Genomic DNA, 21,530 nt, shown 5'->3' on the forward strand with positions numbered 1-21,530 from the left:
TTATTTACAAATCCATTTTTTCTTCAATCAACTGCTATGACACAAATGTATACAACCTGTAAAAAGTTAACTTGCTTCATTACACCTGGATATTCAATCAACCTCTGGATGTCTGTAATTGTATGAAAGAAGGTGTAACCATATCTAAGCATTTTATATTAGGAGCTACAATCTTGCAGGTCTTCTAAATAATTTTACATCAAACAGGAGAATATCTATTACACTGTTTTTGAAGTAAACTTTTAAAGCAGGAAACTGAAAACATCTTGAAATTGGTGTGGTAACAGTACTACAAGTAAAATGGAAAAATTAATCAAATGACATAAAAATGGGTTACCTCAGCCACCATTAAATACCTCTGCAGTCAAGCTTCATAAATTGGTCCAGTGCCACACATAGTCATGTAAAACATTCTATGGATCTGATCCAGTAACACTTCTTAATGAGCCAAGAAGGATATATTCACAGGCAACTCAGGACAATGGGGCTAGCTGGTATAACCTGGCAGATGACAGTGGTCTAAAATTTTCAAAACTCAAAATATTTCCAGAGTATAGTCTCTTTCTCAGCCAACATCCTTGTTAGTATAGAACTAAATATTACCATCAGTAATAACAGTTAACATTTTATTGAGTGCATAGTGCTTTGCATGGCTTGTTTAATTTAGTTTTCACAAATACTCTATAAGGTAGGTATAATTTAAATAAGGAAACCGAGGTGCAAAGAGATTCAGTAACTGCCAGCATATAAACAGCAAAGCTGGGATTCAAAACTAAGTAGACCCCTATACAGTTTTCTTTACTTCAGCTACATTATTAGTATTGTACCACAATAAGCAATAATACAGTCAATTTTTTTTTTTTTTTTTTTTTTTTTTGAGACACAGTCTCGCTCTGTCACCTAGGCTGGAGAGCAGTGGTACTATCATGGCTTACTGCAACCTCGACCTCCTAGGCTCAAGCAATCCTCCCATCTCAGCCTTCCCAGTAGCTGGGACTACAGGTGCACACCAGCACACCCAGTTAATTTTTGTATTTTTGTTAGAGATGGGGTTTCGTCATGTTGTGCAGGGCTGGTCTCGAACTCCTGGGCTCAAGCATCCCCATGTCTTGGCCTCCCAAAGTGCTGGGATTACAGACGTGAGCCACTGCACCCAGCTAATGTAGTCATTTTAAAGCTTTAGTCTCTTTTAGAACGAGGGTAAGTACAAATTCTATAATGGGAAAGGTCTAAACAAAAAACTCTTAGCATGTAAGAATAATATTTAATTTAATCATTCAAATTTCTTAAATAATTATCTGGGGATGTGGGTAAGTGGGGAATGAAGAGAGAATGAAACACATTAGCTAGTTCTGGTTTTGGTATAAAATGTCTGAATATATACATGTAAAGTGTCTGAACAGAAATGATCTCCCTTAAGAACACATGTAGACATCTATTTTCATTTTATAAAAGATTATTTTTAAAAGTAAACTCTTTATTAGTGGTAAGTAGCTACTAATGAAAATTACAAATATTTTACTCTCTGGCAGAAATGATTCTGCTTTCCAGCTTTTTAAATACTATCTGGATAGTTCAGATCATACTGTATTTTTAGCTCTGAGGCTAATACCAAACAAGTTGGGTTAAAGAACAAAAGCAGAAATAATTTCAGGGTTAAAAATGATTTTTATAAATAGACAAACTTGATGAAGCCTAACTTTTGTCAAATCTATTAGTAAAGGGCAAATATTAGAAAACTTTTCAAGAAATTTGATATCTGAGGCTTCTACTCTGATGAATCACAGATATTTATGTAATTCTAATTTATGAGATCAAGAGTGTTTATAAATCACTAAACTTCAGACAAAATGCAGCTGGAAGATTTTCATGACTTCAAATAATGTAGTAATACAAATCTGAAAAATATGTTTTTGTTATACTGAGTTTTTTGGGACTCAAAACTGTACTGCATGGGGGAAAACTACTTTGCTTTGAACATGTTTGAGCAGTAGCAGTATTGAGATTTTTGAGATAGAAAAGCAAATATCCTCTCGTGACACTGCCTAATGGCTGGTATTTTCTGAGTAGTATCTATATTTTAATTTTTGATCATAATTATACTTGTCACTTACAGTGAAATAAACACATTTAAACAGGTATATACAAAGACACTCCAGAATAGTTGTGCCTTCCATCCAATTTGTTATAAATATATTTCTTATGCTTATGGATGTTTTAGGATAATAGAAACAAAATTGTAAAAGTGCCAGCAATATATTAAGATCAAACAAAATATGGTACCTGAAAGCACTCTGAAAACTCTAAAGTGCTATAAAAATGTGTGTTTCACAAAAACAGCATTAGCTTTTATGGGCTCAAAGAGATCACCCTTGACATTTACTTATTTTAAGTAAATCAAAGAACAAAAGAAGATAAAGTATATAAATTCCATACCCTTCTAACCCACCCCTTCTAATCTATCTCTATTTCTAAAACCCTCATCTAGGCCATCTCCAGCCTCCTCCTACTGGGACACCTTCACTTTTTAGCTATTCAACTAATTTAAATCCATACTAAACTGAAGAGAAATCCCTCAGCTGATTTTTCCCATCTACTCTGTCACAAAACAGGCAGGGAGTAAATACAACTCCTGTATCCAACTTATCTTTCTGCTCTCTACTTCTGATATTTTTGAGGGCATCTTCTGTTCCAGAAGAAGTAATCTCCTGATTCCATTCAAAGAAAGGCAATTTATTGAAGTGATTTAGAAAATGGAATTTGCTGTCACAGATCTGGGTTTAATTCTTGCCTCTGTCATTTATCAGCTTTACGATTTTGGGCAAGTTACTTAACCTTTCTAAGCCTCAGTTTGAGACAATGCAAATAATACACTCAACAGTGTCTGACATGTAGTAAGTGGTCAAATACTAGCTACTTTATTCTTTTTGGAATCTTATCTTTCTAAAATAGATTCCCACTCCTCTCACCTCTTATGTCTGGGGCAATCTATTCCCTCCACTCTACCATTTAGCAGTAACCAACTTGTAGACAGAAGTTCTGAGTTTGTATCCTGACTCTGCCACTTAATAGCTATAATGATCTGCAAAAGCACCCTTTCCAATTACAAATACAGCAAATTGAGAATGAAAATCGAAACTGTTTACTTACAGAAAAATAAGCTCTAGTTTGTAAAAATGGAAGGTTCCACATTAGCTTAATTAGTCACTGAAGAAGGCAGATCTGAGACTAATCATCCTTTTGTCACTTGGATTATTATCAGTCTTGTCAAACCAAACTTAAAATACTTTCTATTATCAATTTCTCATTTGACTCTTAATTTACTTGAACTCTTGCTATGTGCTAGGTTGTACTGATAAGTTTCCATGCATTACTGGATTTTAAGCCTCACAAAGAACCAAGGCTGGAATGATTATGGTCCCATTTTACTGACCAAAAAACCTGAGGCACAAGAAGGAAGTGACTTGCTAAAGGTTACACAGCTAGTAAAGTGGCAACCTACATCCTTAACTTCTTTTCTATACAGGTATAGTAAAGATCATTACAGACCTATGAACAGACCTATGAACTATACGTTCAATGTTTAGTTTTTCTGTTTAAATGCTTATATGTTCTGTATTGCTCATACAGCTTATGTTATATACATATTCTCCTTAGAGTTCAAACTACATGGTGTCAGATTCATTACTTATTTTCAATTATTTAGAAGTCACAGAACTTGTTTCAATACCACACAACTTCTAAGCACTAAATAAATGTTCATTGATAATGAAGAAAATGTGCACAGCCAGGGCAAGGTCAAGGTAGCATCACCCACATGGTGGAAATAATTTGCAATAAAATTATAAAATATTAAAACTTAATGAGCACAGTCTCAATTAGGAAATTGAAAATCTGCTCATTAAACTTGCAGATGATACTTAGTTGGGCAGGGGTTAAATGCTCTAGAAGAAATAGAATTTAAAATGACCTTGATAGATTAGAGAAATGGTTCATCAAAACAGGATGAAGTTCAATTAAGAGAAGAACAAAATGGTATCCTCAAGAACCAAAAACATACCACACTGATTAAAAAAAGAGAATGAGTGGCTAGGCACATGCATGGAAAAAAAGCCACAGATGAAACAATCTGTTACTTGTTGGCAAAAGGGGCTATTTTTTATCTTTACCTATCAGTGGCTTACAATTTTGTTTTGCACATTGAAATCACAAAGAGTTTCAAAAAAACACAGTGCCCAGACCCCATCTTAGACCAATTAAATCAGAATTTGTGGAGCTAAGGCTCCACATTGGAGCCATTAGAAAAACTCTCTAGGTATTTCTAATGTGGCCAAGGTTCAGAAAACATATGAATATACAGGATAATATACAGCATATGATATAGAATTAATCATATCCTGTATAGCCATATAATGAGCCTTATAAAAATAATAGCTATTATTATGATCAGACACTGAAATATATGGCTCACAAAGACTAATAAAAAATATGATATTAATCAATGATGATTCCAAATACTCAAAACAGATAAAGGTGATCCAGATCTTGTGGTTCTCAAAGTGTGGTTCTTGTATGAGTAGCACTTGGGAATGGAGAAATGCAAATTCTCATGCCTACCATAAACCTACTGAATTAGTAACTCTGGGTTGAGCCCAGAAACCTGTATTTTGACAAGACCACAGGTAATTCTGGTGCATGCTGAAATTTGAGAACCAAGGCTATAAGCTAAGAAGCCAACTTTCTTTTCTTATAGCATCTGTTTTCTCTTATAATTACATAATTATTATGTGTCTCCTTTTGTAAGCCATTTCAAATTCTTCCTAGAAATAAGTAGGGTATATAAACATAAACTTTAAAAAAGTTATAATCTACTAATACCTTCGCTATTGAAATACCTTTTATTAAATAGATACATGTGGTAAATTTAGTAAAGAAGGAAGGAAGGAAGGAAGGAAGGAAGGCAGGAAGGAAGGCAGGCAGTCAGGAAGGGAAGGGGGAAGGGAGAGAGGAAGGGAAATCTGCTAAAGTTGTTGTTAAAATAGCCTCTGGAAGAGAACTTAATTCATTGGTTGGCATCATGTAGACTACGGTTAGTCACAGTTAGTTTTACAGATCCATTAAGCTGCTACCTCATTACCCAAAAACTTTGGGGAAGGAGGTGTGAACCCATCTGAGGTTCCAGCTATTTCTTGCCACTGGGATTTAGGTCTGTCTCTGATTTTCATTCACCTATTTCCAACCCATTACTCCAGTACATCAGAGTTAATAGTATTTATTATCAGTAATGATAAAAACGTACAAATAAAACCTACTCAATGGCAGCATTGAAAAATCATCACAAACAGTAATAATAATTTATCCTAATAGAGAAAAAAGACAGAGGAAATAATAATATTGAAGTTTCTGATTTTTCCTTAAGGAAGACATAGTTTGCTAAGAAATACTGAGAAGGTTCTCCCTCCTACCCCGTTTCTGGTTCCTTTGCCCCCTTAATTTTATCAGTTATAAATAAAGGATGAAAATATATGCAATTTCACAGCTAAAGAAAAATGCAAAACAATAAGACACCATTATTTTGTCGATAGTAAAAATTCTGAGACACATCCAGTGTTATTGAGGATTAGATGAACAGACAAGTCCATAGGCTGCTGGTAGGAGTATAATTTAGTATAATCTCTTCACTCCACCCAGACCAGTGAGGCAATATGTATAAAAAGCTTCAAAATTGTTCATATCTGTTGCATTATCCTGAAGAAACAGTGCTATATATAATGGTAAAAAAATTTAAAAAACATAAAAGCCAAACCCTAGGAAAGCTAGTTATTATGGGTCATCTTTACTACACAACCATGTCATGCAGCCACTGAAACACTGTTAAAAGAGTACATGCTACAAGGATAATATTCATAACACAAGTGGCAGTTTGACATGTGTTGTGATAAAATTGCATCAAAATCTATTTATTCTCAACATGAAAAATGATGGTGAGCTAATGGAAAAATGGGCAAATAAAACCTACTCAATGGCAGCATTGAAAAATCATCACAAACAGTAAATTTATCCTAATAGAGAAATAACACACAGGACAGACTTGAATAAGCACTTCACATAATAGGATATCCACAAAAGCAAATAAGCCTATGAAAAGGTACTCATATTACCCATAGAAGAAATGCAAATCAAAACTACACTGAGAGACCCTACTGGAATTACTAAAACTCTAATACCTGGCTTTTGGAAGTATAAACTGGTGCAACTATTTTGGAAAACTGTTGGACAGTATTTACTAAAGCTGAATATATGCATATCCAACAAAACAGCAATTACACTCCTAGGTGTATGTCTGATAGAAGCAAAAGACATACACAATAAAAACATTTTTAGCCATGTTATTTGTAATGGTTCAAATCTAGATCAACATAAATATCCATTGATAAAAGGAAAAAAAGTTGTGATATGCCCTTATAGTGGAATACTAAACAATAGTAAGAATAAATGAATTACAGCTTCATACAACAACATGGATACAAAGTGTACAATCCTATTTTTGGAAAGAACAAGGTAAAGCTAGTTTATGCTCAGAGTCAGGACATGTTTGGAATGTGAGGTAATGACTGGCCACGGGGCTACTGTGTTTCTAATTAAATTCTGTTTCTTGATCTGGTTATACAGGCAAGCTCATTTAATCAACATTCATCAAGCCATATACTTAGGATGGTTTACTTTTCCATATGTATGTGATTCTACCATATAAAGTTTACATTTAAAATGAAGGAAGAAGCTAGGGAGTATATGGGAAGTTTAAATAAAATAAAACAAAACCTCCTAAATCAAGGCAATACAAAATGCAAAGCAATTTAGTGAAGAGGGGGCTTCACAGAGGCAAGAATTTTCTCTCTCTCTCTTTTTTTTTTTTTTTTTTTTTTTAAGAGACAGGGTCTTGCTCTGTCCCTTAGGCTGGAGTGCAATGGTGGGATCATGGCTTACTGCAGCCTTAACCTGTTGGGCTTGAGTGATCTTCCTATCTCAGCCTCCTGAGTAGGTGGGACCATGGGTGCACACCACCAGAACTAGCCAATTTTGAATTTTTTTTTTTTTTTTTTTGTAGAAACAGCATCTCACTATGTTGCCCAGGCTGGTCTCAAACTCCTGGGCTCAAGCTATCCTCCTGCCTCAGCCTCCCAAAGTGCTGGGGTTACAGGCATGAGACACCACATCCGGACCAGTTATAGTCTTTTATTTCTGATTTTGAAATAGTGCTTGGCATTTTTTGAAAGAAAAATACCTTTTTCACATGGTTAAAGAAGATCTTAGTGCAAAAATACAAAGAGGTTATAGATAGAACTGGAGATCTGTTTAGAAGAGCATGTGATGAACCATATGGGCCTACAACACAAAAAAGCAAACTTTGAAAAACACATAAGGATGGGCCCAGGGGGCACAGAAACTACCACAAGGAGAGTGGTATCAGCAGGATATGAAAACTAATCACAAATAACTTAAAAAATTATTCCCAAAATCCCTTTTCTGGTTATTAAAACAATATGTAGAAGACACAGAGTTAATTTCTAGGAAATATCACATTTCTACAACATAGTACCTAGAGTTACTGACTTGTAGTACTTCATCCCATCACTAAATATATTTCTTTCTCACCCTCAGCAGATCAAGACTTATTACATTTAGGCAAGGAAAGGGAACAGGGATCAGTAAATGAAGAGAAAGTAGGATGAACAGAAATGAAATGAACAGAATGAAGAGTAATAGGCGGTGTTCAGCTTCCAGTAAGTGAGCAGCAGAGACCAGTGTTTAAAAAGTGATGAAAGTGGCTGGGCGCAGTGGCTTTGGGAGGAAGAGGTGGGTGGATCATGAGGTCAGGAGTTCAAGACCAGCCTGGCCAACATGGTGAAACCCCATCTCTACTAAAAATACAAAAACATTAGCCAGGTGTGGTGGTGTGTGCCTGTAATCCCAGCTACTGGGGAGGCTGAGGCAAGAAGAATTGTTTGAACCTGGTAGGCGGAGGTTGCAGTGAGCCGAGATCGCGCCCACTGCACTCCAGCCCGGGAGACAGTGCAAGACTCCATCTCAAAACAAACAAACAAAAAACAAAAAGTGGTGAAAGCCTTGAGACTTATTAGAGAGGCTGCTATTGTCAAAGGCTGCAAGTGTAGAAACAGGTCCTGGGAGCTGTCTCAGGCAGGACTTTTCTCTGCCCTAATAAGACTGTCAGAGATTTTCCTTAATGCACTATGCCCTTCACTTTTTTCTTCTGGCATATTAAAAAATAGAGCATACATCATCACTCTCATTTGAGAAGCTGCCTGATAACAGATAACAAAGAATTTTAAAAGATCTTTTTCTTTATATTTTCTCCTCCTTTCGTACATGGGGAAAACTAAGAAAAAGTTATGAAATATGCTTTCCATCCAGTGAAAAAATAGCACTTTGGATTTAATAAAACTCTGTTCATGGTTTATCAAATATCAACTTAACAACTCTTCAGAGTAACTATATTAACAAGATGTGAGTAATAAAATAACTGATAATAAAAGTTTCTTAGTTGTCTCTTATATTTGCAGTCTTGAAGTTACACAGATTTTGAGTTACTGGCTTGTCAGAGCTAAAATACAACAAGATGTCTTAACATTTTAAAATCCTAAATCCTAACGGTATTTACTAGTTCATCTTTCAGTGTGAATATGTTGGTAAACGTGGACTTTGTTGTTATTTGCATATCATATTAGCATTGTTCTGCTGCATACATGCTTTAATGGAGGAAAGTATGCAAATATAATAGGCCTAATTATCTTATCTCAAAATAAAAAATGTTGTCAGACTTTTTTAACCTTAAGGTGGCAATACAAACTAGGTGAGGGTACATACAGTCAATATATGAGGTAAACGAGTCATGTGCTATTGTTTTCTTTGGTATATTTCAGTGTTCCTTTGTTTCATTATTCTTCCAGAAATTGGAATAAGACAGCTCCTCTGACTAATTAACCCAAAGAGGTTTGACTAATAGAAGGAGATTGCAAGCATGATTACTTAAATGATCATGTACATAGCACTTAATAATCATTATCATTTATTCTAATATTAGTGCTAATAAATGGTAAAACTGTTTAAGCCAAATGCTTTCACATCACAATAAAGCACATCATGGCTAACACTAATAATTTCTAATTTACTTGGGAATCAATGAGACATTATAGCATTCTTAATGCATGTCAATTCTTGCTTCAAAAAATTTATAAACCCTTTAAAAGTATAAAAATATTTAGTATTTATCTCTTTACCTAGACGAAATAACAAACTGTCTAACCATCATTTCCCCTCCAAACCACAATTCCAGCTATGCTAACTACATCCCTGGCTTTCATGAGATCAGTGTAATATATGAAAAGTCACTTCTTTACAAAAAAGCCAATGATTATAACTAACATCAGTGTTTCAAAATGCTAATTTCATCCTACCTTCTTGCTTACTAAGGAGTCAGTGGATACACATTATCTACCAGAGTTTTACACACTGCCAGAAGGGTACCTTTGCTCTAAAAAGTAAAAAAATGTAGAGTGGTACTTGATTTTTCTCTATTGCTCATTTCTATCATTTTTTTCCGCACATTAAGAATGACAAGGGAAGAAAATAACTCAGAAATGTGCTGCAAAATCACTGGCCAATGTTATCTATAGAACACAAAAGAAAAGGTTGGAAGGGTGTTCATTTTATATGCAAAAGCACATTTATTATCCTGAGCTAGTGGCACTACCATTATTGACTCCTATCATCCCTATCACTCCTTAGGAATGTACACTGAAGAGCACTTTAGTTTCTGGATCACATAAAAATGGTAAGCTGAGAGGTAGAACAGAGAAAATTCCCCTTTAGGTTTATATACAGCATTGGAAGAGAGAAAGTAAAGAGAAATAATGCAAAATAAAAGTACAACCAGTGTATCTTAGGAGAAAAGGAGATAGATAGATAACTAAATGAAAGAAGAGATTACGGCTTCTGGTTGTATCTTAATAGAGATAAACTTAGAAGCTCAGACAGCTGCTAGATGGAAGCTCCAGTTCCTCACAACTTGGGTTTCTCCAAAGGGCTGCTCAGAACATAGTGTCGCCCATAGCCAAAGAAGAGGGAGAGAGAACAGAGCACCCAAGATGAAAGCGTCAGCATCTTTTTTTTTTTTTTTAGACAGAGTCTTGCTCTGTTGCCAGGCTGGAGTGCAGTGGCGTGATCTCAACTCACTGCAACCTCTGCCTCCTGAGTTCAAGCGATTCCCCTGCCTCAGCCTCCAGACGAGTAGCTGGGACTATAGGCGCGCACCACCACACCCGGCTAATTTTTTGTATTTTAGTAGAGACGGGGTTTCACCATGTTGGCCAGGATGGTCTCCATCTCCTGACCTTGTGATCTGCCCGCCTCAGCCTCCCAAAGTGCTGGGATTACAGGCGTGAGCCACCGCGCCCGGCTGCTTCAGCATCTTTTATAATCTAAGCTTGTTAGTGAGATACCATTTCTGCCATATTTAATTGGAACAATGTTTGAGGAGGGAGTGGATTATATAAAGGCGTGAAAACAAAGAGGCAGAGATCATTGGGCACCATTTTAAAGTCTGGTTACCATGTTTCTATTATTATGGCAAAGTAAAATAGTATCTAGGACTATGCCAAGTAGTGTACCATAATCATACATCACTTGTCTTTTTTTCTAAAATTAATAATTGTCTATTGCCTCTTTTTTTTTAGTGTCTATCATTATGGTTTTAAAATTGTCCCCAAAGCCTTTTAATACAATTGTACAAATGATCATTCAGATTAACTGCAAGATTCACATTTTCCCCTGATCTTCCCTGCTATGGTTTGAATGGCTGTCCCCTCCCAAACTCATGTTGAAATTTAATTGCCATCATAATAGTATTGTGACATGAGAACTTTACAAGGTAATTAGGCCTTGAGGCGTCTGTCTTAATGAATGGATTGATGCCATTATTGTGAGAATAGTTTCCTTACAAAGGATGATGAGTCCAGCCCTGTTTTGTCTCCCTTAGCCCACCACCATGGGAAGATGCACTAAGAAGGCCCTCACTAGATGCCAGAGCCTCAATCTTGAACTTCCCAGCCTCCAGAGTTGTGAGCCAATAAACTTCTGTTCATAAGTTACCCAGTCTGTGTAATCTGTTAAAACAGCAAAAAATAGACAAAACAATCTCCAAGAACCCTCTATCTTTGCGCTTTTTCAAATATTGTACTATTTTTTTTCTGCTACCTTGTTTTCCACATCCAAGAGATCCTTGTTTCCTAATTCTTTTTAATACATATATCTTTATATATGAGTATACATGTGTGTATATATACACATGTGTATATACATATATGTGTGTACATGCACACATATGTGTATGCATGTATCCTGTTCCTTTCATCATTGAAATAGTCTTTTAGGCTGTGCACGGTGGCTCATACATGAATCCCAGCACTTTGGGAGGCTCAGGCGGGAGAATCATTTGAACTCAGGAGTTTTAAGACCAGGCTGGGCAACATAGTGAGACTCTGTCTTCACAAAAAATAAAAAATAAAAAAATTAGCTAGGCATGGTGGTACATGCCTGTAGTCCCAGCTACTCGGGAGGCTGACGTGGATGGATGGCTTGAGTCTGGGAGATCAAGGCTGCAGTGAGTTATGATCACACCACTGCACTTCAGCCTAGGCAACAGAGAGAAACCCTGTCACAAAAAAAAAAAAAAAAAAAAAAAAAAAATTGTCTTTGATATCTCTGAAATTATAATTGTGGTGTTTTGCTTGAAATTTTTCTTTTGTTCTTCATATTTTCTCTTTTTATTAAGAGGTCCTTTGTTTTTCCTTTTTTCTCCATATTAAATGTTTTCCTCAAATGTTAGCTAATGAATCTGTGGCCCAAATCAATATTTAATATTTTGTGTGAATAAGCAAGTTGGTTAACTAATGGGTTTCTCTGTGTAATTCTCTTGTTCTGAGCTAGTACTGTGGTGAGGAGCAGAGTAGTATCAGAAAGCCTGTTCTCTAGACTGTTCATTATATCCAGAGATGTATTCTGTCATCTGCTTGGAGCATAAACTTTGCTTCTGTATGCTAAGAACTAAGTGGCAGAAGGGAGTTAGAAGAGGCTTTTTCAATTCATTTCCACTTTTTTCTCCTTAGGTTATCTTCTGTGTTTACCTAATCCCTGTTTGCAGTAGAACATCTTGCTCCTGCTTCATATTCCCATTCTAGATTCTTGAGCGCAATTGTTCCAAACAATAAATCTCTGATCTCCTAGAAGGGTGGGGGAAAGGGAAGTGAGGTGAGGCAGTACGACATAATGGTTAAAATTCTGGACTTCAGAGTCAGACTGTCTAGATGGTGGCTGAACTGCTCCTTTTCCAGTCCCATTTTCAGCTCTATGGCTCACTAGTTCTGTCAGCAGTTCCTGGCACCAATAATTTCTGAGCCCTCAGAGTCCTGGGAGGGATGGATCAGTCCATTTGCCACTGGGGCCCTGTGGTGTTGTGGGTTGAACTGTGTCCCCTCAAAAAGATATGTTAAAGCCCTTACCCCTAGTACCTGTGAATGTCAACCGTATTTGGAAATAAGAGCTTTGCAGATGTTATCAGGTAAACTCAGGGTCATACTAGATCAGGTTGAGTCCTCATCCAATGACTGATGTCCCTATAAGACAGCCATGTGACAAGTTAAAGGACACATGGTGAGGACACCATGTGATGATGGAGACACACACTGGAGTGATGCAGCTACAAACCAAGGAACACCAAGGACCACCAGCAATGACTAGGGCTAGGAGAGAGGCAGGGAATAGATTCTCCCACAGAACTGCCAGAAGGAACCAGCATTGCCAACATCTTATTTCAGACTTCTAGCCTCCAGAATTGTGAGAGAATAAATTTTTGTTTTCAGCCTCCCAGTTTGTGATAATTTGCTATGGTAGCCCTAGGAAAATAATACATCTGGATTCCAGCTTTCCCCTGACATCATAATTTTCTCCATCCTTCCCGTGTCTACATATTGTTGTTCCAGATTAAAAATATCTTGATGTCACAGGTGCTGGGAATTGTTTTTGTGACTCTTTGTCTTGGTGGCTCTGTGGTGATTGACTCCCAGGGACAAAAGGAGGTAATATCTTTATTATTCTATTTTAAAAACAAAATTCTCCATAGTCTTAATTTTCAACTTTTTTTCTGCTAAACTAGTTTATATTACTTCAGGTATTTTAAGTACAGTCCAAGAAATATTCATAGCAAGAAAATTAATTTCCATGTCTCCAATTACTAAACCCATTCTATGTGCCATTCTTGTTGAAGGATTTGCAATAACTTTCTATTGGCAAATGTATCGTGGAAGGAAAGTGAAGAAGGGGAAGGAATGAGGAAGTGCCAGCATATTTTGAATTTATTGAGTAGCTACTCAATTCTAGGCACTACATCACAAATCTAGGCACCTTCATACACTTTCATTTAGTCTTCCTAACAGCCTATGAAACACATAGTGCAATTTCTCTTCTTATAGCTGAGGAAAAGAAAACCTAAAGACAAATAACCACAGTCACCCTGATAGTAAGTAAAGAATTTAAACCAGACCTGTTTGACCTCAAAGCCCAAACCTGACTCTGAACTGTTTTTCAAGGTCAGACTGCTCTGACAGACCATTCACTTGTAGAAAGAGTATTTGAAAATCTGGCTAGTTTTATGCTTTCACAAATAGTCACTGAATAAGAACAACTACTGCTATTTTTTTTTAAAGTACCTACTATGTGTAAGGTATTTTGCAAATTATTTATTTTTAATACTGACAGGTGGTTTCCATATCTGTGGCTACTTGGAACTGACCTTTAAGGAGGGCAAATAAAGTAAAATATAAATCCAATGGTTATCTTATAAATAAATACCAAGTGTTGTTTTCTTAGAAAAGATTTCAGACACATAATGCAGTTGGCACACGCCTGGAAGAAACTCAGCTGCAGTAGGGTCCCCCTATCCCTGCCATAATGCCTACTACAGATGGAATACAACAGCAAAAACACTGGTGAACCACACATTGTTATGTTCCAAAAGAGTTTTCATTGTTTTCCTGTAACTACTACAGTTTTTAAAACACAAAATATCGTATCCTTTCAGAAAATCTGATGACTCTGCTTGGCTGGTGCTCTATAGCACACCCAGTCTGCCTACTGCCTAACTGAGCATTGTGGTCACACGTGGAGACTACTTTTTAGAACCTTTAGGCTATTGGAGACCATCTGCCCTTTTTCACAGGGCCTGGGAGGCACCTTGCTACTTTTCTTCCCATGGATTTCACACACTGTACTATCACTACCTAAGTAATCATCTCCCTCTGCAACTGGCCCATTAATGTAAAAATTATTTTGTATCTCCCTGATCACTTTCCTCTGACATTCCCTAGAGATTTGTCAGCCCCAATGACCTTGCCTCCTTCCTCCAGCCAGAGACTACGACTTTAAGGAAGAGACCTTATCTCCTAATTCTCAGAGAAAACAGGTGTTATCAGTGGGAGTTCCGAATTTTCCCTCAATTACTGTCTGCATCCACTTCTGTTCAAACATCCTTCCTTTGTAACTGTCCAGGTGCTCTGCACCTATGCTTTCACATCCCATTCCCCGGGAACCTAACCTAACCTACTGCTCCCCTAAGTCTTAACCCCACACCTCCAGAGCTATTAATACTTCCTTTCAGAATACAAAGACAGTAAAGCCTTTGTCATATGAACGGCAAAGAAACATAATATGCTCATTAAATCACAAACCATTTGGTTCAGCTATTTCCCTACTTTTTCTTTTCTTCATAGCTAGGCTTTCAAAAAAAAAAAAAGAAAGAAAGAAAGAAAAAAAGCTCCACTCCTCCTCCAGCCAAGGCTACCTGGCTTCAGTTTCTACCAATACTGCGTTTCTCAAGGTAAACAGTGACACCTGAGTCCTTCAATCCACTCTGTGCTCGGGTGCTCATCCATCCTTTTTGTACCTGGCCTTTCTGAACATGTGGCTTTGGTGACTATTCTTTCCCAATTTCTTTGTCACTGGTGGCTCCTAGGGGAGAACGCTCCTCCTCTGGCTCCTCTTTCTCTTTCTTGCTCCTTCCAAGTTGTATGACCCAGATAAGCCCTGCACTCCTTCCAGCTTGGGAGATCCAGTAAGACCAAAGACTATCCCAGGTACAGATGATGTCATTTCCTCTGTATGCTCAGTGAACCTCCACAGTAGCACCACCTCGTTGGATTGTAACTGTTTAGGCTAAACAATTTATTTGTCTCTAAAACTGTAGATTCACCAAGCATTTGACATGCCCATGAAAGCTTAGTTCTCAAATGGCAAACAATTATTAATATCATAGAAATGGCTTCCCTTTTAAGTAATGCAAAATTACACAACACACAGAAACAGAGACAATGTGTAACAAATCAGTAATCAAATGACAAAATAAGTAATTCTTTAATCCTCTTTTAAAAGGGGTTTTTAATTTGGGAGAAATTTGATGAAATCAACATACCCTTTCACCAGTTTTTTTTTAAGTCCAAACACAAAATTTAAAACAAAAGTACAGAGTTCAAGGAGCTTCTAAAGTCTGTCCATTGATTCCTTATAAACTTAGACTCTGAACTTCTGCTACGAGAAAAGGGAGAGATTCAGAATGGGCAAACAATTTAAAAAGATCATAATAATTATAGTCCACTGTGGAACACAAGCAGAACAAGAGACATATTAATCATAACAACCATTTCAGGGAAGTCAAGGACATTACTTTCCTTATACAATACAGTTCTTTATCTCCTTCTCACTAAATTTATTCCAGCCTTCAGCATACATTTGTGAATGTTCATTAAATGAAAGACATTTGCTATTTCTTGCATAAATGTCCTTTTAAAACAACTTGAAGTCTTCACTACTTGAGACTTTTCTAACCTGTTCATGCTTAAGAGTCTGTTGGATAATGACTATGCCAAAAGGTTGTCCTGCCCTGACTATAAATTAGATAAGAAAAGCCTTTCCTGTCTACCCACAGGGCATCCTTACCTAGGCAGGAGCCCTGCTGAGTCCGTTCTGCCTTTTGCTTGACTACATGGTAAATATAAGAGACTGATGTTTGAATAAATTGTGAAATCATCCAAATTATTTTACATTCCTAGCCTAGAAAAATCTCCTTAAAAAATATTTAAGTCTTTTGACAGCTACAGGTAGCATTTGATTCTGCTTGAAAGCCCAAGTGTAAGGGTGTCAAAAACCATTAGTATTTTAATAGCTCCCTTTCTTAGGTTATGTGGCAGGCATAAGTTCATCAGGAAAAGAACAAAAAATACTCTCAAGAAAATAGGCCAATGACATTTAGACAATCAAGTAATTTTAATATATTGTTCCTTATGCTCTTTCTACTTTAAAATAAGATACAGTTAAAATAAATGAAAATAGTAGTTGTCAACATTTACTACTTCGATAGAGTTGTCCTCATGGTTTCCAAAGAAGACTTAAGGCAGTTAGTGCTCAGTAGACACCAATGGAAACCTTAAAAATTTCCTAATTCTGCCTCAAGACAAACTCTTGCTGTTTGAGAAAAGGCAGGTCAAGAAACAAGGCGTCCCAAGGTTGAGTGGATTGGGGATGGGGGAGGGGTGGCTATATATGAAGTTTTGATACATCAACAACAAGGCCTGTCTTGTGTGCCTCCCTTAGAAAAATATGCTAATTCAAAGATATCTAACCAGCTTCACATTTAACTCTGACTTCAAATCTTAGAGTGGCAGAGCAGCTGTGCCTGGAGGCAATACAATCTTATTTCTATAAAAATCTCTCAAAGTGCCATATATAAGTGGAAGAGTAAAAATAGATAATCAAATCCAAATTAAGGCTATTAAGAATTGATTTAGTGTAAAGATAATATAGCAAGATTTTGTTTAGGTTATGGATGCTCTCTAAAAATGCATAATACTTGTTTGCCTAAAATTTTGATTATGTTTTATCTTATTATGTCACAGTTAAATAGTTTTATCATTAGGGGTTTTAATTGCATATAGTTTATAGAATTCTTTCTGATTACTCTCTATCCATTTAACTGGGAAAAAAATCCCACTGTACCACTTATGAAAAGAGAACCACCTAACGAGGATGCAAACAAACTGCAGGCAGATGCAGCATAAGGTGTGGTTCAACAATTCATATCTGTGGAGCCTTTATCACAAAAGTTTTACAGACAGTTTACAGAGTGTACAGTGGAAGAGAAGCCCCTACGAGAGTAGGAATTAATGTATCCTGAAAAACACTAGTCACTCAGTGGTATACCAGAGGTTACAAAGAAAACAATCAAGAAAAGAAAAAGAAATGAGAAAATCAAAGTCTTCTTTCAACCTTCATTGTATAGGCTCCACTACTGTGTAGTTCCTCCCAACTTCTTGATCTCTTTTCTGCTTCTCCTTCACTTCATTACTCACCTGACTCCAGTCCTCAGGTTCAGTCCTTAACGTGCCATTCTCTTGTTTTAAAGATTCTCCTTTAGATAACTCACTTGCTTATGAATTATTAGCAATTCTCTGTGAGGGTGTCTTAACCTAGAGCTCTAGGCTGGGCCTCTTTCCTTTTTGACTTTTTTTTTCTTCCCCTCTTTGACTTTTCCCCCATCCGTAGCAGCCAATTCATACTGGCATAGAGGTTGCAATGAAGTCCTTTCAACCCCTCCCTCTCACTTACATTTTAGTTCCATACTAACTATGGGGACCTGTCATTTCCATGCTCAAAAACCTCAACAATTCAAATTTCTTGGCCTGGTGTCAGACTCGCAATATACTTCTTCCCCATCTGGTACTTTATTTTAAACTGGGCCAGCTGATTTCTTAACACTCAAACACCATAGTATGATATTTATTAAAATGCCTTAATAAATATTTTAATTATCTTGATTTAAAAAAAGAGATTTTACTATTTTCTGTAGACTACAGAAAATCTTTAGGTTTGGACTGTGTTGAATAAAGAAAATAGATAATGCCCTGTACTCATCAACAAACACATTCTTTTGTTTTAATGTTGCCACACTTTGCTTGACTAAGGGAAAGATATTTAATAAGTAGCCCTCCACTTCTAAGAAGCGAGTAATCAAATCAAAATTGAATCTCCTCTCCCCTACATCTGATCCAACAACTCTTTGAAGCTATGCATAGACCAAACAATCAAATATCTCCTTTTGATGATAGATAACTTCAAGGGAGGAGATGGGAAGCGGTTAACTGTGTTCACAGCTGGAACTTTAGCAACTGGCATATCAAATTATTTGGGTGACATTAAGAGATTTGATTTTTCTCCTTAATATACATTAATAGTTCCATTCAAGTATAAACATAAACATGTCTGTTCATTCAACACATTCTTATAAACACTTACATGCCTGATACCAATCCAACTAAGTACTGGGGTTACAGCAGTCAACAAGACAGATATGCTCCTTTATGCCTTGTTTCCACTCTGATGAAACTCATGAGTACTGTGACAAACACTGAATAAAAACATCTTCAGGGCAGTGTGTATTATAAAATGGGAAGATTAGGGTGTTACTACAATGTACAGTTCTACAAGGTTCAGACTGGGGCTCAGAAAGGACCTCCTGAAAAACTGTATACATGCTACTGCTGCTGCTGCTGCTGCTAGGCTCACTCTTGTCCTTGGGTTTTGTCCTCATTTCTACTCATCTTTCAAGTCTCAGCTTGCATTTCAGATCCTTTCTGGAAGCCAGCTCTAAACTGTCCTCATGAAGTCTGGATCAGTCTTTCTGACTTCCTGGTCTTGCCAAAATTTTTTCTGTTACCCCTAACCTGGCATTTACCAAAAGCAGGGCAATTATTACTAGTCTGTCTTTCAACTAGATGGTGCATTCTTGGAAGGTATCTATAAATCTTAAGTGCCTAGCAACAGCTTAATAAATTTTGCTGAATAAATAAAGATTTAGCACATACTTCATTTCTGCCTGTGCCTTTACAGCCAAAGCCAAAGATAACAGGTACAACTTGTAACCAAAGTGTTTTTGGTAGAGGTTTGGACCACAGCACAAAGGCTGGATAATTCAGTGCATGAGATGTCTGCTTCTGAAGTCCACTGAAGTTAGAATGCTTGAGGTCAGTTTGCTAAAATACATATACGGACATTTTAGCCCCAATGTCCAGGAGGATACTTTACCAGAATATTTTTCTATTCTGAGAGAAAAGATGCTCTCTCTATATATATAAAAATAAACCTAAGAAGTCTGAGACTATAGCTATGATTTAAGAAGGCACAGACAATACACAGACAGCAAAAGACATACAGACAATAAAAAATTAAAATTGCCGCTAATAAACTCAAATTTAGGCTTTGCATATATATATTTTTTACCCAAGCTTTCTATAATATTTCTAACAGAGCATAGGTTTATTAAAATTAACAAAAAATGTTTTAATACAGAGTTTATTAAAAGAAATAAAAAGTGGCCATAATTAATTCCAGATTATTTTCATAATCCAAACCTCAGACTAGGAAAACAGTGCTATCTAGTGGTTAAATTTGGGAAGAAGTGATGAGGCACACCAGAGGCTGGAGAACCTCTGAGAGGCTGTGTCTCAATTGTTCAACTTTATGTTACAAGCTAAAAAAATGTATGCACATAAGTCACCAGCTCATGGATGGGAAAGGAATTAGACATGGATTCAAGCAGTGATATTAAGAGTATGGCATGGCAAAGAAAGTAACAACTTGGACTCTGAAGTCAGATAGGCTTGCATTCAAAATTTGACTACATGCCCTTAAACAAGTTATCAGACCTCTTTAATACTTGCCTAGTTTCAACTATGAAATGGAGATAAAAATATTAACTCTCTGATAGAAATATTTGAGAAGGTTAAATGGGTAATATGCGTAAAACATTCATCATAGTGCTTGGCATTTAGTAAGCCAAATATCTCAGTAAACATTAGCTTATTATTATTAATATTATCATTATTTTACATAGGCTATAAATGAATTTCAAATAGCTGTAGAAAATCTTTTAAATCTTTAAAAATAAGTTATGAGATCAATAACAATATATACTTGTAGAAAATATAAATATTAGACATCAATTTTAAGTATATAAAAGCAAATTAAAAAAATAAGTTCAATCTTACATTTCAATCACATAGTTCAGTCGTAGGGTTAGTATTTTCAATGAAAACATAGTAGTTTTTAGAAATAGAAAGATTACGCAATGAACTCCAAAATGTCATCCTATACTAAAAATAATCACTACCCTTTTTGCAATGAAGACATTTTCCTTAACCAAATCCTGCATTTTTTGAACATCTAGTCCAATAAACCTACATACACACAATTCTTAAGATAAATTTGGTCATTTGGATTTCTTTCTACTTGGTTAGAAATATGAAGGGAAAACACAACAGAAATATGAATAGAAAATACTTTCTAAAAATGTAGGAATTCATCACATTTATATTAGAACAGAGAAGTTGATCTTTGTGATATATCTTGTTTGGCTTGCTGTATAATCTACTAGCTTAATTATCATAACAGCCTTAGAACTTAAGCCAGTTCACATTAGCTTTATAAAAATCCAATGCTCATCTGCTGTATATATAATAAACAGAAACATTACAATTTATAAGTAATTGTATCTGAGCCATTATATCCCAGACACTTTACTAATATTATAGTCACAAGGCTGAGTTCTCCAAGACCAGTGTACAAAGTTATCTGAACTAATTTTCCCCCACACAGTATCTAAAAATACATATTTTAAATTAACTGTAGGATGGTATATGCATATCATTAATCATATCACAATCATTGTGTTTGGCTGTGGCTCTTTTTTAATGACTTAAAATGGGGGCTGAGTTCATTATGTTGTTAATATTAATAATAAAAAATAACTGAAGTACATATACAAAATCAAAAAAGAAATACAATAGGAATTGGAACCATATTCTGGTCACAGCTGTGTCACTAACCAGCTCTGTACTCTCTGGAAGTTTTCAGCCTCTCTGGGTTTCTATTTATTCATGGATAATACAAAATCATCCTTAGGATCAGGATAGATCTACTCTCTACAGGTTTTGCCATTGTAAAATATGTCACAATGGCTCTAAATCATAACCCTAAATTTAGGAATTACTTAATTATTCACAGTGAACTTCTCGGACTTATTCCAACTCTTTTTATTTGTATTGTTATACAAGAGAAAGGCAAGACAAAAACAACAAAAAAGACCTATTTAAGAGACTGCAGTATATTTTTACCGTTACTGTCATTTGTTAAGCACCTACTATATATACTTTACCTTCGGCAGTAAGGATTCACACACCTATTAAAAGATAATTACATCCATGTCTTTTTCTTATTTACCTAATAATTATTTTAGGCTTCCCTAGAAATTGGCACAGGTTTTTCTCTCAGTCATATGCTAATAATTTCAGAACTTAACTCATCTGCACCCAAAAAACTCATACAAAATCTGTCAAGTTTTTTTACATTTA

General features: G+C 36.0%; 1 protein-coding gene across 3 annotated transcripts in view; it reads right to left on the bottom strand.

The window, feature by feature from the left end:
• DIAPH3 (diaphanous related formin 3) overlaps positions 1-21,530 on the bottom strand; it is a 485,256-nt gene that overhangs the window by 84,707 nt on the left and 379,019 nt on the right.

The sequence above is a fragment of the Pongo abelii genome, chromosome 14, assembly GCF_028885655.2.
Source record: "Pongo abelii isolate AG06213 chromosome 14, NHGRI_mPonAbe1-v2.0_pri, whole genome shotgun sequence".
Taxonomy (NCBI): Eukaryota; Metazoa; Chordata; class Mammalia; order Primates; family Hominidae; genus Pongo; species Pongo abelii.